Consider the following 16,095-nt stretch of genomic DNA (forward strand, 5'->3'; position numbering starts at 1 on the left):
TGTCCCGCGTTCAGAAGATGTATTAATGCGTAAATGAAGCTGTGTGGTCAGGAATATTGTCCAGTATTAATATCATTAAAATGTCCTTGTATAATTCACTGTACTATAATACTCTCTGGAGAAAAGAAATGGCTCAGGTTAAAGTCCGGCGCTCATCATCTAAAGTCGGCCTTCCGTTTCCATATAGCCTCACCTGAGCACAACACATTATCATAAAGCGTGTATTTTTTTAATGATTCATATTTTTTACGGGATATTGTTCTGGTAAATTTAACCAGGTAAAAGAGAATTCAACACTAGTGACGTTGGTTTTAATTTATATTTAACATGAAGCCCGGTATATTCTACATTTTGCAACATGTTTAATTGTATAATGACTCTGTCTTTGGATTTTTTTCATTTATAGACCCGTAACGGAATTGATCTCTCTTATAACTAATAACTTGTGTTTCCTGTTTAAAGGAAGTACGGCATTGAAATGTTGTGAAGATTTCACACGTCGAGCACGCGCGTGAAGACGTTCGCGCGGGTCCGCGAGGTCATCTCGCGCTTCCCTTCCCGTTGTCAGAGCACGAGCTGTCACTTGGCGTGGCCGCTGTTTGTACAGGTGTTTCTCTAAAGAAAACAACGGCAAGACGCTTCCAGTTCAAACAGACATTGCGCTCTCGAAAAGACGCGAGGACAGAATAATATATGGTGGAAAATAACGTGAACAGACGGCCTGAAGGTTTGACAGACGAGCGGAGAGTCGGCGGGGAGTTTTTTCCGCGCGCGGCCTCCGAGTGATGGCGTGACTAATGTGTCGAGGAGAGACACGATTACCGAGAGATTCAAACGCACATTTCACAAATGTAAGAAACATCTCCATTCATTCAATAATTTTACACAGGTAAGATCTCTTCAGACAATAATTTCACACAGCTCTCTATTCAAACAATAATTTCACACAGGTAAGATCTCTAGGCTATTCAAACTATAGCCTAGTTTCACACAGGTAAGATTTCAATTCAAAAAATAATTTTACACAGGTAAGATCTCTACTATTCAAACAAAAGATCTCTATTGAAACGATAATTTTACCAGATCTCTATTTAAACAATAAATTCATTCAAGTAAGATCTTTTTTTCAAACAATAATTTCACACAGGTAAGATTTATATTCAAACAATAGTTTTACACAGGTAAGATCTCTTTTCAAACAATAGTTTCACACAGGTAAGATCCCTATTTAAACGATTTCATTCAAGTAAGATCTTTTTTCGAACAGTAATTTCACACAGATAAGATCTCTATTTAAACAATAATTTTACATAGATAAGATCTCTATTCAAACAATAATTTTACACAGGTGAGATCTCTATTCAAACAATAATTTTACACAGGTGAGATCTCTATTCAAACAATAGTTTCACACAAGTAAGATATCTTTTCAAACAATAGTTTAACACAGGTAAAATCTCTATTCAAACTATAGTTTAACACAGGTAAGATCTCTATTCAAACAATAATACACAGGTAGATCTCTATTCAAACAACAGTTTCACACAGGTAAGATCTCTATTCAAACAATAGTTTAACACAGGTAAGACCTCTATTCAAAGAATAATTTTACACATCAAAACTTTTACACAGGTAAGATCTCTATTCAAACAATAATTTTACACAGGTAAGATCTCTATTCAAACAATTTTACACAGGTAAGATCTCTATTTAAACAATAGTTTAAAAGACCTCTATTCATTTTACATGGGTAACACGTTTTTCCTTTCAAACAATAATTTGACACAGCATCTCCATTATGATTGTTTTACAAGTGTAAGAACCATATTCATCAAAATTTTAACATCTACATTCAAATGATTATTTTACACTGATAAGAAACATCTCAATGTATACAATAATTCACCATTCATTAAAAAAATTACATCGGTTAGAAACATCTCTATTTAAATAATAATTATTCACAGGTAAAACATCTCCATTGATATTGTAATTTTATACTGTTAAGAAACATACCAACTACAACAGTAATTTCACACATGCGTGAAATATCATCACATTATATGCATTACAGCTGTTTGCTCAGGCCGTAACTGCAGGTCAGTGATGTGCAGATGCTTCTGAATACGCTAAAGCTGTAAAGCCTACAATTAGTCAGTAATGAGCATCAATTACACTTTATTGGAGATGTTAAAACTCAGCAGTGAATGAGGCCGTTGAAATGTCCCGCATGTGCAGGACTCAAAGTGCAGAATAAGTGAATGAGAGATGTTTTCTCTATTCCTTGCTGCAGATGTGTGCGTGTGTCTCTGCTTTACGAGTGTTTTTGGAGTGATGTCAGACATTAATGGTGACATTAACCTTGTGCGCGAGTCTCCTGCAAGCATGCGTTCGCCTCTTCTACAATGACCTGTAACTCGAGCCCTGTGACCTTTACGCAGTGGAACATTTTAGGGTTCTTCCCTCAAACCCTCTCGCACAAAGCACAGAGGAGACGTTGTGGTCCCTGGACTCATCATTCCAACTCAACCCTGAAACGGGGACCGTACGCCGCCTGGCAGAGGAAGCAGGAAGATTGTTAAAGCAGTGAAAATAAATGCAGGCCGTATTAACGTGCATTTGGGTGGTCAGATCGGTATACTCGTACGGACAGATCTGGGGGTGAGACAGGAGCTGTGAGACGGTTTAAGACACTTAAAAAGTGCTTGCCTGTTTGTGCTGAAATCCATATATGCTTAAAGCCATCTGGTAATGCTCGAGTCTTTTCTCTCTTCATATGCTTATTTTATTCTGGGCTGAAACAGGGTGATGACAGTAAGAAACCCCACACAGGCCGAGTCGGAAGGAGGGCGTGGAGCTGCTGCCAAGGTCAGTAAAATTGAGGGAATGACAGCGGGTGAAAGATAGAGAAATGGCTCTCGACCGTCGTTTGTCCCTCTGTTTTTGTGTTTCCACCTGCAGCATTCCCGAGCCAGCAGAGCTGTGACGGGCGGATTACCCAACACCACCCTGGTCACTTAATGTGTGTCAATCAGGTCCCTGCTCTGGTGGTTAGCTTTAGTTAGAATAAAGGATGTGGTCCATCTAAACATTGTATTTATAGCGTGAGAGCTGTGTATTTTCTTAGACTCAGAAGCAGCACAATGCAGCAAACTCTTTAAACACTTAAGTTACTCTTCAAAGTGTGTGCGCATTCGATTGCAATATTAAATCAAGTAGCACCTCTCTTAGAAATGAACATATTTTTCTAATGAAAGCAATGTCTGGCAAGGTGATCCCCAACCATATATGCTGTAATTAGTTATCATCACATCAAGCAATGTCACGAAAACAACTAAACCCATTTATTTTTCAGAATAAAATTCATCCCGGGCAGTCACAGCTGAACTCTTGGTCTGCAGTAAGTCAGATTTAAATAGATTTGTGGTAAATTTGAGTCAAAGACGAGTGTGGAAAGAGACTGTGATGAATCCGGCTGATTTGTTTCTGTGTAAAGCATTACGGCGGTTGAACATACATGAATCCAGACATTCCTCAGTAATGTGCTGCTGCTGCTATATTAAACCATATAGTGTCTATATGTGTGTTTTTCCACACTGTAAAAAAAGCAGAATGAAGTTAAATCAAATTGGTTTTGCAAGTCAATTCAACCTACTATTTTAAGTTTTGACGTGTGATAAGCTGACCTAACTTAGAAAAACAAGTTGAAATTGTTTAACTTAATTTGTGAAGTTAAAGTAACATAAAACTATATATGTTTGATTTGACAAAAATTGTGCATTTTTTACAGTGCACAAATTTAGGAGTGAGCAAACTGCTGCATTTCATTTTATTTGATGTGTGTTAGCAACTTGAAAGTCTGATTCAAGTTAGAGACTTGTTTTCAGGAAATTAAAGTCAACATGTATTCCAAATTGGCCCTATTTGACTTTAAAGTCTGTCATCAGATCTGGGGCACCATTCACTTCCATATTATTATTTTTCCTACTATAAAAGTCAAATATATTCTTTAAAATATATTTTGAGATTAATGCAGGTGGAACAACTTTGAGTTAATGATGACAGAATTTTCATTTTTGGGTGAACTATTCCTTTAACCTCCTAAGACCCGAGCTTTGGTTTGGCTTGCATTTTAGATTTCTTCCAGCTTTTTGGGGTTAGGAAGAACCAATAAATATAATAACCAAATATTTTTCTTTGAACATGAAGCAGTGTAATTGTCCACGTATGTGTACAACAGGTTCCAGTTACACAGCATTAAGTATTATGGTGCAAACAACAAAAAGTATGATGTCCACCTATGTGGACACACCAGGTCTTAGGAGGTTAAATGATTTGCCTTATCATTGATATTAATGTTGCTTTGATGATTTTAATGTTTATGTTGTTTTGATGATTGATGCTGATTATTTGTTTTCAATTTTGGGCATTACTCTACACTGTGTGTGTGTGTGTGTGTGTGTGTGTGTGTGTGTGTGTGTGTGTGTGTGTGTGTGTGTGTGTGTGTGTGTGACAGATGAGTTTATAATGGTCAGATGAGGGTACACATCTGTGTTACAGAGATGCTCTAACTGAATGTGACCGCAGGCTGACTGTCATTAATAACACGCACACACCTCCAGTATAACACAGATGGGTAGATTACAGCACATTAATCTCTCTTTTACAGAGAGAGCGAGAAAGAGAGAGAGAAGGGCTTTCAGTATCATCACTCATGGATCTTTGACTCTTTGTCTCCATCTCTCATTGTTTTGTCTGTTATTGATACAGAGATACTCAAGTGCCTCTCAATGCTAATGCTCCCTCTGGACAGCAGCCAATCGGAACGCCACTTCAAACACCCGCCCAATAAAAACACTTTTGGTTCAAAACAGTTTAGAAGTTTTGATGTCATTGCGTTTAGATTACAAAATGTTCCTACAGTTTTTATAATTGCTGTTTATGAATCTAATATCAGTAGTGTGTTTGAAAATAACTAGTCGCAACGGATCCGCTCCGAAGTCGGCGGATCCGCCCCGGAGTTTATTGCTATCATAGTTGTAGAAAGTTGTAATTACATTTATTAATGAAAATATATCATGTGATTTTATGACGCAGTACAAACACACACAAAAGCTGTATATATTTACGTGTTTTTGCCTATTTATTTGCTATTATTGTGTTTTTAATAAACTTGGAGTCTGGAAAAAAAGTATTCATTCATAGTTGCATTATACAGTTAATATTTTAATTGTTTATTAACAATAAACATTATAATATGTAGCAACACTTAAAAACGTCTTGTTGTCTTTGCATAAGATAACAAAATATAAAAACAAGATGATTTATAAACAACTAATGCTGGACAAGGTTGACTAGGGTCAGATGGGATGAGGGGCTTAGACCTCTGAGCAAATATTGTTTTATGATAATAATATTAATTGTAACAATAAAAAACTGTTCACATTGCTTTAATTATCCGTATTTATATGTGCTATGTCTGTCTGTCCTCATCATGATAGTTGTCTTGTTTTATTCCTCACTTCTGCCTGTCTTTCTCCCTTACGTTTTTTTTTTTTTTTTGTATTCCTTCTGATCTCTCTTTCATGTACATTTATTATGTAGCTTCTTGTTTTTCTTAATCCAGATTTTTGCATTTTCTCTATATTAATCTGTTGCCTGGCTGACTATTTCAACCTGAAGAAATATTAGTAATATTAACAACAATATTACTCCAAATAACATAAGTGAACTGAATTTTTATGTTTCTCATAGGCATTCATTTAGCTGATTAAAGTTATTTCATTTTAACATATATAGAAACTGACATTGCAAGCTGTGAGAAGTTGTTAAGCTTTTAGGAATTGAGAATTTGTTGCTTTATAAAAACCTGATTTTCAATGACTGTGTGTTGTCAGCAGTGCCACCTGCAGGCCTGAGTGGAATAAACCACGCGTAATGCGCGCTTCTCCATGTATGTAATCTACCACATACAGACGGATTTCGTCGACTAGGGAAACAAATTTAAAGTAAAAAAGAATCAAATCTATTAAATGTTTGAGCTAAAGGTTTTTAAATCCTCAAAAGATCGAGGGCTTTTGAAAAAAAAAAAAAACAAGGAAGCCCGCAAAGCCCCCCTCACAACCTCACTGATGTTGGAGTGACATTAACTTTGGCTGCTGGTAACATGGTGTAATTTGAAAGAGAACCCACAAACATTAACAAGTCAGATAAAAGCTGGTTTTCTTTTAGAGCGCCGTCAATCGAACAATCTACAACGGGTGACACATCGGCTTCCGTAGAAATGAGTTGAAACGCTCGCGCACCTTTCGTCGCGCCGCTGGATGCTGTTTTGAAGCGATGCTCGATCATAAATATGAGCAATATTGGGACAAAAGTGCAGCAGTAACATTTATAATCTGATCTTTAGATATCCGTCTGTCACCTGCAGGTATATAATTCACCTTGTAGCACACCAACGATAACTGACACACTTTTCTACTAACAGCTACAGCATTAGTGTCACAATACTTTTGGGTTTTAATTGTAAATCATAATTTCAACAAACGATCAAATGTTCAATTAATGTACTTGTGTGTGTTATCTACCTTTAAAATAATTGACAGGGTACTTAATATTGTTATTTAATGCAGTGACTATCAGGTGATTTAAGTTTGTATATATACTTTATAACGTCTTTTCTTCCCGTAGAATAATATTTGGAGTCTCCCTGCAGGCCTTGGACTCTGGTAAGTCATCGGTGTTTGTTATTCAGATGTTTGTGTGGGTGGCAGGTTATTCTGGCAATGTTTTAAAGGGCTTCTGTCTTCATGCACATCCTTTTGAAAATGACAAAACATTTTACAGCAATGACAACATCAGTTCTGGAGAAACGCTTTACGTCAGGTGGCCCCTAACGCTGTGGCTCCCTGGAGCCAAAATGGGTGCTTGTAATCAATTTTAGCAAACTCCAGATCATATGAGTACTTTTCACTGTCTGGCTGTGTCTCTGAAGTTGAAACAGTGGTATAGTTATGTTTGCCCTAAAGACCCTTGTAAGTGGACGGCCATGCGTGTGGACAGCCATGCTGATTGGCTGAGTTTGATTTAAGATTTGTTTTTCTTCTGATGGGAGCCAGAAAGCTTGAACACTTCAGCTGCTGAAAGAGAAAGAGAGGTTTAGAGAGACTGAACGTGTGTGTGTGTGTGTGTGTGTGTGTGTGTGTGTGTGTGTGTGTGTGTGTGTGTGTGTGTGTGTGTGTGTGTGTGTGTGTGTGTGTGTGTGTGTGTGTGTGTGTGTGTGATCGTGGTCTTCACCGTGCTGGCACTGGGAAGCTTCATTTTGGAGTGTTTAAGTGTTTTGTGTTTTTCCACGGAGCGCATGCATTGACACAGGCCACATTGCCTTCACACACACATTTCTTTTATTGTGATTACAGCATGTTCCTGAAATTCTACTGCTCTACTTTTACACTAGCAGCGTTGTTTTAAAGAGCACCTATTTCTTTGCTAAAAAACAACGTTATTGATTTTGTGTCCTCCGATTGGCCAGCTTATCAGTACGTTGTGATTGGCCTGCATACCTCTAACGTCAGCCGGAAATGTAAAGCCCCTTACCATGTTTGGAAGATTAGCTCCCAATGCAATACTGACAGGAGTTAATATCATCTTTACTACCTTATAAATACGAGCCGGATCTGATCCAGAAAATGCAGATGACCAAGCGGGTCGATTAACTTTGCCAGTGCGGCTTTGGTAACAGATTGGTAAGGTAAGGATACACAAAAATGTAAACCATGTCTGCATTTGTGATCATATAAACTTGTGTTTGAGTCATGGTTTAGTCAGTAGTAAATTCTTTAAATATGAAAACCTAGACTACTTACAGGCTGTGAGTCCGAAAACGGGCGGGATTATGATAATAACCATCGTGTTCACGTCAATTGGCCCAGGAAGTAAACTGTTGCTTATGCCTACAATCCATGCGTTTGTTGTAGTCCAAGAAAAGATAACTCATGATAACGTTTACTTTGGGATTTGTACCTTTTTTATATCTTTAACATGATGATGTTTAAATGATGAGGATCTTTGTTTTTATTTTTTCTGTGTAGTTTGCAGTGATAAATCAAAGCATGTTGGTTCCAAAGAAAATCTGTAAAATGCTGTTGTCAGGGACCCCTCCAGGTCTTCCTAAAGCAAGACCTGTCAGAAACTGCACATGCGTAAAGTTTCTCCCCCAGAGGAAGTCATTCTTTAATGTTTGACGATTGATTCTTTAGTCATACTGACCATTGCGATCTCCCCCATTCATAGCAATAACAGTCTTGGGTAAAATATCTTATTTAAATAAGATGCTTGCATCACTTCCTGTCTCCTGAGATACCTTCTTCTGATAGAAACTTCACAAACATGTGCGTACGTGCATCTGTGAGTAAGGTAATCGGTCAAGCTCAAACTATTTAAATGCCATCCACGAATGCATTTAAAAGACAGTTTCTGAAAAATTTTAAGTTTTATTTTCACTTCACTAACATCTTTTAATTGCATTTCGTGTGAAAAACGTTTGCATATTTAGTATATGAAGTTGATAGATAGATAGATTTAGACTTGATCATTGGTAGCACCCTTTCTATTTATATTTCAAATGTAATTCTGTATATGAAGTATGTTTGAAACTGATTCCCTGAGGTGCCATCGTGACCAAACGCTGAAAAGTCTCTGCCTGAAGGCAACGAGGCAACAAGTCACCCGCCTAAGCTTTCAGATGCAGCCATCATTACACAGCGCTCTGGAATGCTCGATTCTGATTGGTCAGTGGCAATATTCCGAAGTTTGTTATGCCCAGATTGAAATTATGCATAATTAATAACACATATATGAGATTTATTTATAAAACATTAAAGCAAATGCATGTTAGAAATCATTTCCCCCAGGAAGATTTGTCTTTCTTACAAATGAGCTAATAACATAAATCAATATTTTATGTTCCTATATTAACTCATGTGGCAAGTAGTCGTGTAGTAAGTGGTTATCTCTGCTTCACGTTATTCTGCGATAACAACCGACTGGCTGTATATTATCACTTATTTAAGTTAAGTGGACCACAAATAGTATTATTTTCAGTATGTTTTTAGTGTTGGGGGAGATAATTGTTTTGACATTTACTTGGAAAAAATAAAATGAGACAAAAGTTATTGAAAGACAATCAGAGATTGAACTTAAAAATAATTTTTGTGTGATTTACTGTTTGCTTTATAAAATCATCCTATACAATGTAAAGATTATTCATAGATATTATAATCTTGATATTTTTAAAATTGACTAAGTAAGATCATGTCAAAAATGGAAATCGAAATTAAACTTTGATGCTCCAAATCTCATCATTAGATTATGAGACTAACCTGAATTTCACAGACACTTTCACACAGGCCACATTCTTGAAATCTACCACTGTAAAAAAAAGAGATTTTTTTAAATTCCTGGAGCGTCATTAGTCAGTAGACTTAAAGGGGTCATAGCATAAAAATGTGACTTTTCCATGTTAAAGTGCTATAATTTGGTCCCCAGTGCTTCTATCATCCTAGAAAATGTGAAAAAGAAAAACACAGTTACTTAGTTTTGGTAAACCATTCTTCCCTACAATGTGAAAAAATTAAAATTTGGCTCCCCTTGTGATGCCAGAAAGGGATCTTATTATAATAATTCTGCCCTTTATTCTGCATCTTACCACAGCACTGCCATTAAGTGCAGAGAGAGAGAGAGAGAGAGAGAGAGAGAGAGAGAGAGAGAGAGAGATTGACAGCACAATTGAGTTTTAATTTCAACAAACCACCATTATGGCGATCAGTGTTTGCATTTCATCAGCTTATTTGCATTTACACACCCAAAAATGGCACGTTATAATAAATTATCTACGGGGTGTTTTGAGTTAGACCTTCACATACACACTCTGGGGACACCGAAGACTTATTTTACATATTAAATAAGTCTCATAAAATGTATCTTTTAAGGAAAATTCTTAATGTCGGATTTCACATAGAATATCACAACAGAAATCACTTTAAAATTGGTCATTTTTGACATTTGCAGATTGTGTGTGTGTGTGTGTGTGTGTGTGTGTGTGTGTGTGTGTGTGTGTGTGTGTGTGTACTACTATCAGGTCATGTCTGTGCTCAGATCAGCCCATGCATCATGTGCAACAGAGCAAAACTGTCATCACACACACACAAACACACACACACACACACACACACACACATTGATGCAGCTCTTGTGGTCATAATGTAACTCTCAGGTTATGTGCATGGAATTACTGGGTCAGACTCAATAATCAGTACAGTAAATGTGAATGAATATGAACCGAGAAGTGTGGTCACACTAAATAACTGCAAAAATGTATTTAGCTGTTGAGGAATGAAAGGTATTGAGATTCTATTTGTTTTTAAACGTAATGTTTAATGTTGAATGCAGTTTCCTCCAGTGATGTGGGGCTTTCGTCTTCATTAATACATGTTTTCCTGCCGCGCACACACACACACACACACACACACACACACACACACACACACACACACACACACACAGCTAATGACTTGCCTTGAGTGTCCACATGAATTGGCCATTAGGAAAGAGAAACATGCACACAAAGACAATAACGTGTGTGTTGAGTTAATGTTGTGTTTGGGTTTCTATATTTTGAATCATGAGTTTGTTCTTTACACTAATCGGCAGCAGCAGTGATTAAGAGTCCAAACTAATGATGTTGTTTTAACTTAACTCTACTCGACCCGACCTGCATTAATGAATGAGAGCAGACTGTTAGTTTGGTCATTTAGAGGGAAAAATAAATACATTTGCGGTTCAATTTGTTTGGCTTTATGAATGAATTCAGTCAGGTGCCTTTCTCTTCAGTCTGTTTGTTTAAATGAGAACAGTGAGTTTCCATGGCTATTGGATCGAGAGTGCATGGGACCAACATTTAAACTGCTTCATCTTTTTACATGATCGATTTAATAGACATTATTATGTGTCAATCATCTTCTAGAATTACTCTGACTGTTGGCTGTTTCTCATCCTGTCTCGATTAAATTCTTCAGTTTTTATATACATTACAACAAGTGCATCCTAATATTGCTCAGAGTCGCATCTGTTAAACATTTACTCCACTTTCATAAAAAATCCTAATCATTTACTCACCCCCATGTCATCCAAGATTTTTATGTTTTTCTTTGTTAAGTTGAGAAAAAATTACGTTTTTTGAGGAAAACATTCCAGGATTTTCCTCCATATAGTGGGCTTTAGTGCACTTCAATAGCTTCAAAGTGCTCTAAACCAGAGTTCAAACTCTAAACCAGTCTTCAACCTTTTTCAGGCCAAGGACCCCTTAATGGACAGAGAGGATGAGCAGGGACCCCAGTACATGTATCAAATTAGGACTGGATTACTTACTTTGTTATGATGGTTACTTTATTAAAATAATATTTTTTGTTATACACAGTCACATGCTGTTGACACATCATTTAAATTTTACTGAATAAATGTTAAACGTTCCAAAAAATGATTTTGAATTCAAACAATATTTGGAGGACCCCGGAATACTATGACGGATCCCCCAAGGGGCCCTGGACCCCCTGTTGAAGACCCATGCTCAAACCATCCCACTCGAGGCACAAGGGTCTTATCTAGCAAAACCATAATTTTCGCAAAAAAACAACAACGATACATATCACGATAAATGTATCACGGTGCACTAAAATCCATTGCATATTGTAATACTTTTTTTTTTCAAATTTTTTTTAAAGCCAAAGTGCTTCCACACATGGACTTTAAGAGCTGCAGGTGTTTTAAAATTTTCTGCCATTTTTTCACTCCCGCTGCTGAGACATTGGCCAAATGGCTGTATATGACAGACAACTGGAAAACGACAGCGGCAGAGGAGGTCGTTTGACACACACAGAGAGATTTGATGGTTTTTTAAAATACCGATAGTAGAGATTGAAATATCGATACATTATCGTCGAAAATTTTTATCACGATCGTTATATGTATCGATATTTTTGCCCAGCCCTACGCATGACATATGTGAAATAGGGTTGTGCTGATAGACGATAGTATCGTGACTCGTCAATCGTCAGACATATCGCCAATAGCAGGCTTCGTGACGATAGTTGGCAATGGTTATTATTATTTTTATTATTATAGTTTCACATTAACACACATATTGGGCTCTATCTTACACCCGGGGCAATGCAGCGCAATGCGTGACGCAAGTGTCTTTTGCTAGTTTCCACCCTGCGCAATTATCATTTTCACGTTTAGCGCCATGTTGTTTAAATAGCAAATGCATTTGCGCCCCCTTTTGCGCTCATGGGCGTTCTGGTCTGAAAACGAGATGTGTTCAGGCGCATTTTTGGCGCGTTGCTATTTTGAGGCAACTAAAATAGACTACGCCATTGACCAACAAAAACGAACTAAAGTCTAAAGTCAATGGCGCAATATGTTTTTTTGTTATTTAAAGAGCGCATTAGTAATATGTGCCTAAACGGGACAACAAAAGCCTGCTTTTTTACTTCCATGACTAAAAGAAAATGGGTTTTAAAGGTTTTAATGAAAAAATAACAATTTCAATACAAGTGAAAAACAACACAATTATGTAACATTAATATTAAACTGGCTGGGAACTTCTTCCTCCGCTTAGTTTTTCAGTTTACAAAGTCCGTCATCTAAATGGGGATTAGACATAGCGCCAGTGCAACTGGCTTTTAAAGGGGATGAGAGAAGACTCTCATTGGTTTATTGCACGTTACGCCCAAAATACTCCCATTAATCATTAAAAAAATAGGACCAACCCTTTTCGACTATGCGCTCGGCGCACAAACCATTTTTCTAGGGATGCACGATCTATCGGCCGACATATCGTTATCGGCCGATAACTGCTTATTTTTAATATTAACGGTTATCAGTCTGATAGCGAAATTAGGCCGATAAATGAAAGCCGATAAATTATGGATTATTTTGGTTTGTTGAACCACTTCACTTGCTCATTGCTGGCCGTGTGGAGTTTTGATTGGTGCTTTCTGTGACGTAGCACGAAGAAGACACGTGTTGCGAGCTTAAGAAGAGTATGCTAGTCTAGCGCAAAGACAAGATGTCCGCGGTCTGGGAGTTTTTCCATTGTGAAAATAATATGAATATTTATCGGCCTATATCGGTTATCGTCCCCCAAATATAAAGAGTTATCGGTATCGGCCAAAATTTCCATATCGGTATATCCCTAATAATTACAAATAGGGATGCACGATATATCGGCCGACATATCGTTATCGGCCGATAAATGCTTATTTTTAATATTATCGGTTATCGGTCTGGTAGCAAAATTAGGCAGATAAATGAAAGCCGATAAATGATGGATTATTTTGGTTTGTTGAACCACTTCACTTGCTCGTATAACTGCTTATTTTTAATATTATCGGTTATCGGTCTGATAGCAAAATTAGGCCGATAAATGAAAGCCGATAAATTATGGATTATTTTGGTTTGTTGAACCACTTCACTTGCTCATTGCTGGCCATGTGGAGTTTTGATTGGTGCTTTCTGTGACATAGCACGAAGATGACACCTTTTGCGGGCTTAAGAAGAGTATGCTAGTCTAGCACAAAGACAAGATGTCCGCGGTCTGCGAGTTTTTCATTGTGAAAATAATATGAATATTTATCGGCCTATAGATTAGTGATCGACCGATATATCGGCCGGCCGATACATCGGGCCGATTTTACTAGGTTTTAGGTGTATCGGCATCGGCCGATTCGCGGCTTGCGTTCGCCGATAGTTTTTCCCCGGCATTAATTACAGACAGGCGCCCACAGGCAGCTCTGTGTTGCTGGAGGCTGCCTGCAGCACGTGCAGTCCCCCTCCCCCCACTAGCAGAGCGGAGCGCTCCAAGCCTGCGCTGGTAAGTTTTAAACTTCAAAGCATCTTTTAACTGTTTGACTGAAATATTGCCATATACTTTGAAAGTGTAAACACGTTGCTCTATATGTGCGTGCAATCATAGCTAAGAAAGTTTGGTGGTCATAATGGAAAACGCGAATGCTTATAAAACTGCTTGCCATTGTATTTAGGGAGCTTCAAATAGCTTTTAGGCTAACCGTATACATACGGCAGCTGTTACGAAAACTGATCATAGGATTAAATAATGCTGACGTTGTTCCGTGATTCCGTGGTATTTGTAGGAGTTTTATTCAGCGACCACCATGGTCTGACATTTGGACGCGACGCGTGCTCATAATGCCGCAAGCAAACGCAGGTCATCAGCCGAACAGCTGATCATAGCTGGACATGCTGGGTTTTTAATTCTCATCTCCATAAATCTATGTAGTAGTAAAAGGCTAAAAATCAATATCCATTGCTGATAGTTTCTCGTCATTGTGGATAGCGCAGTTCATGGTTGCATACGTTTATGGTTGTTAACGCGGAGTTTCGCGGAATGTTCGTCAGCGAAAAAAAAAATAAGGAATTCGACCCAAAGCACTTAGTTCCGAGCAGTTCCCACATGACTTTTATGTGACCTGAGAAGTGTTATTTTGTAAGTTTTGTCAACATTTCCGTTCACTGGGAGCGCAAAGATACATGCACTCTCTCATCCATGTCTCTCTCACTGCACCTCTCCCACGTGCACGCACACAGATGATAGAGGGATGTATCAACAGTTCTTAGTTAAGGTAATAACATATTTTAATATTGAAAATGAGGCATATCGTCAAACATTAATGTGAAACTACCGCTCCAGTGTTTACAGGTGTGGAGAAAGAGAACCTGATGTTGTTTTATGTGGAATGATGCTAATTAACGTCTTTGTGTCAGTTTATTGTTTAAAATGGTCCACAAAAGTGGTGCGTCACCCTGCTAGTGCAAGACAAGAAGTTGTGATATAAAATTACTTTTTTTTTGCGAAAATGATGATATTTTTGCTAGATAAGACCCTTATGCCTCGTTTGGGATCGTTTAGAGCCCTTTGAAACTGCATTGAAACTGAAAACTGTTGAGGTAAAAGTCCACTATATGGAGAAAAATCCTGAAACGTTTCCTCAAAAAATGTCTTCTCAACTGAACAAAGAAAGATATAAACATCTTGGAAGACATAGGCATGAGTAAATTATCTGGATTTTTTAATGAAAGTGGAGTAATCCTTTAAGCAAGCCGTTTCAAGAGTCTTGCCACATCAATTCAGATCTTAAACATACAGAATATGCCCAGGATGTGTTATATGCATCTATAGAGTAGTGTAATGTGAGCATTAATAATTGAAAAGGAGTGATGGAGGCTGAGTCAGACAGATAGGAGCTTTACTGCTGCATGGTGAGCTTTTGTCACCCAGCAAGAAAACCTGATCCCTCATAGAGAGAAAGAGAGACTGCTGTGAATATAAGAGACAAGTCCTCACCTGACACCTGCACACAAACCCCATCTGTCATCATCAGTAAGTGGTCAAGAGATACACACTTGTGTCACACACACACAGTTACAGCACACTCAAACTTTAATGGCATGCAACCAATTAACCCGCAGCAATTATGTTGTGAATTATTCAGCTTCTCTCTCACACACACGACTCGGATTACATCGTCGAGGGCTCTCCCCGTAGCCCATTCTTCTTCCATTTGTTTATATATTTATTCATTCATTTTTCATGCAACACTTCATCCTCTCCTATTGCTGGTGGGCCGGAGGACAATAGCGGCACGGATCAAACTCACCTGCAGAAGTCAGACGGCTCAGGTGTGTTGAGGAGAATGTCAGGTGAAACCAGAGCAGCCCGCACCAATATTTCCCTCCCTTCTTTGTGTGCCTGTCAGGCTTTAACGCCTCTTGTGCCGTATGATACGGCGCAGGAAGGATTTTACCTGCATTGTTTGAAGGTTTTGCCAGAGCAACTGAAGCGGTGACGCACAAATGAAGCCATCAAGGACCTGAAAGAGAGCAGCTCCCTTAGCACAGACAATCGAGTGCAGGGCTTTCATCTATTCCTGTGGCATGTTGATGGTACGAAGAGGTCATCTTAGTTAACTTACACGCACACAAACAGCCTTTACATTTCTTAGGAAAACATCATACGCA

General features: G+C 38.1%; 1 protein-coding gene and 1 long non-coding RNA gene across 3 annotated transcripts in view; both read left to right on the plus strand.

Moving 5' to 3' along the window:
• Positions 1-457: 457 nt before the first annotated feature.
• Positions 458-5,370, plus strand: LOC129421990 (uncharacterized). The gene is made up of 4 exons (XR_008637241.2): positions 458-851; positions 2,805-2,868; positions 2,962-3,400; positions 4,771-5,370. It is a non-coding gene; the product is annotated as an uncharacterized lncRNA (long non-coding RNA).
• Positions 5,371-6,129: 759 nt separating this feature from the next.
• LOC129421986 (uncharacterized) overlaps positions 6,130-16,095 on the plus strand; it is an 84,577-nt gene continuing 74,611 nt past the window's right edge. The window contains exons 1-2 of one of the 2 annotated variants that reach the window (XM_055177640.2): positions 6,130-6,430; positions 6,691-6,728. The gene's annotated coding sequence lies outside the window, so the exon portion shown is untranslated. The remainder of the gene's footprint in view (positions 6,431-6,690; positions 6,729-16,095) is intronic. The other variant, XM_055177641.2, reaches the window with a different exon arrangement.

The sequence above is a fragment of the Misgurnus anguillicaudatus genome, chromosome 16, assembly GCF_027580225.2.
Source record: "Misgurnus anguillicaudatus chromosome 16, ASM2758022v2, whole genome shotgun sequence".
Taxonomy (NCBI): Eukaryota; Metazoa; Chordata; class Actinopteri; order Cypriniformes; family Cobitidae; genus Misgurnus; species Misgurnus anguillicaudatus.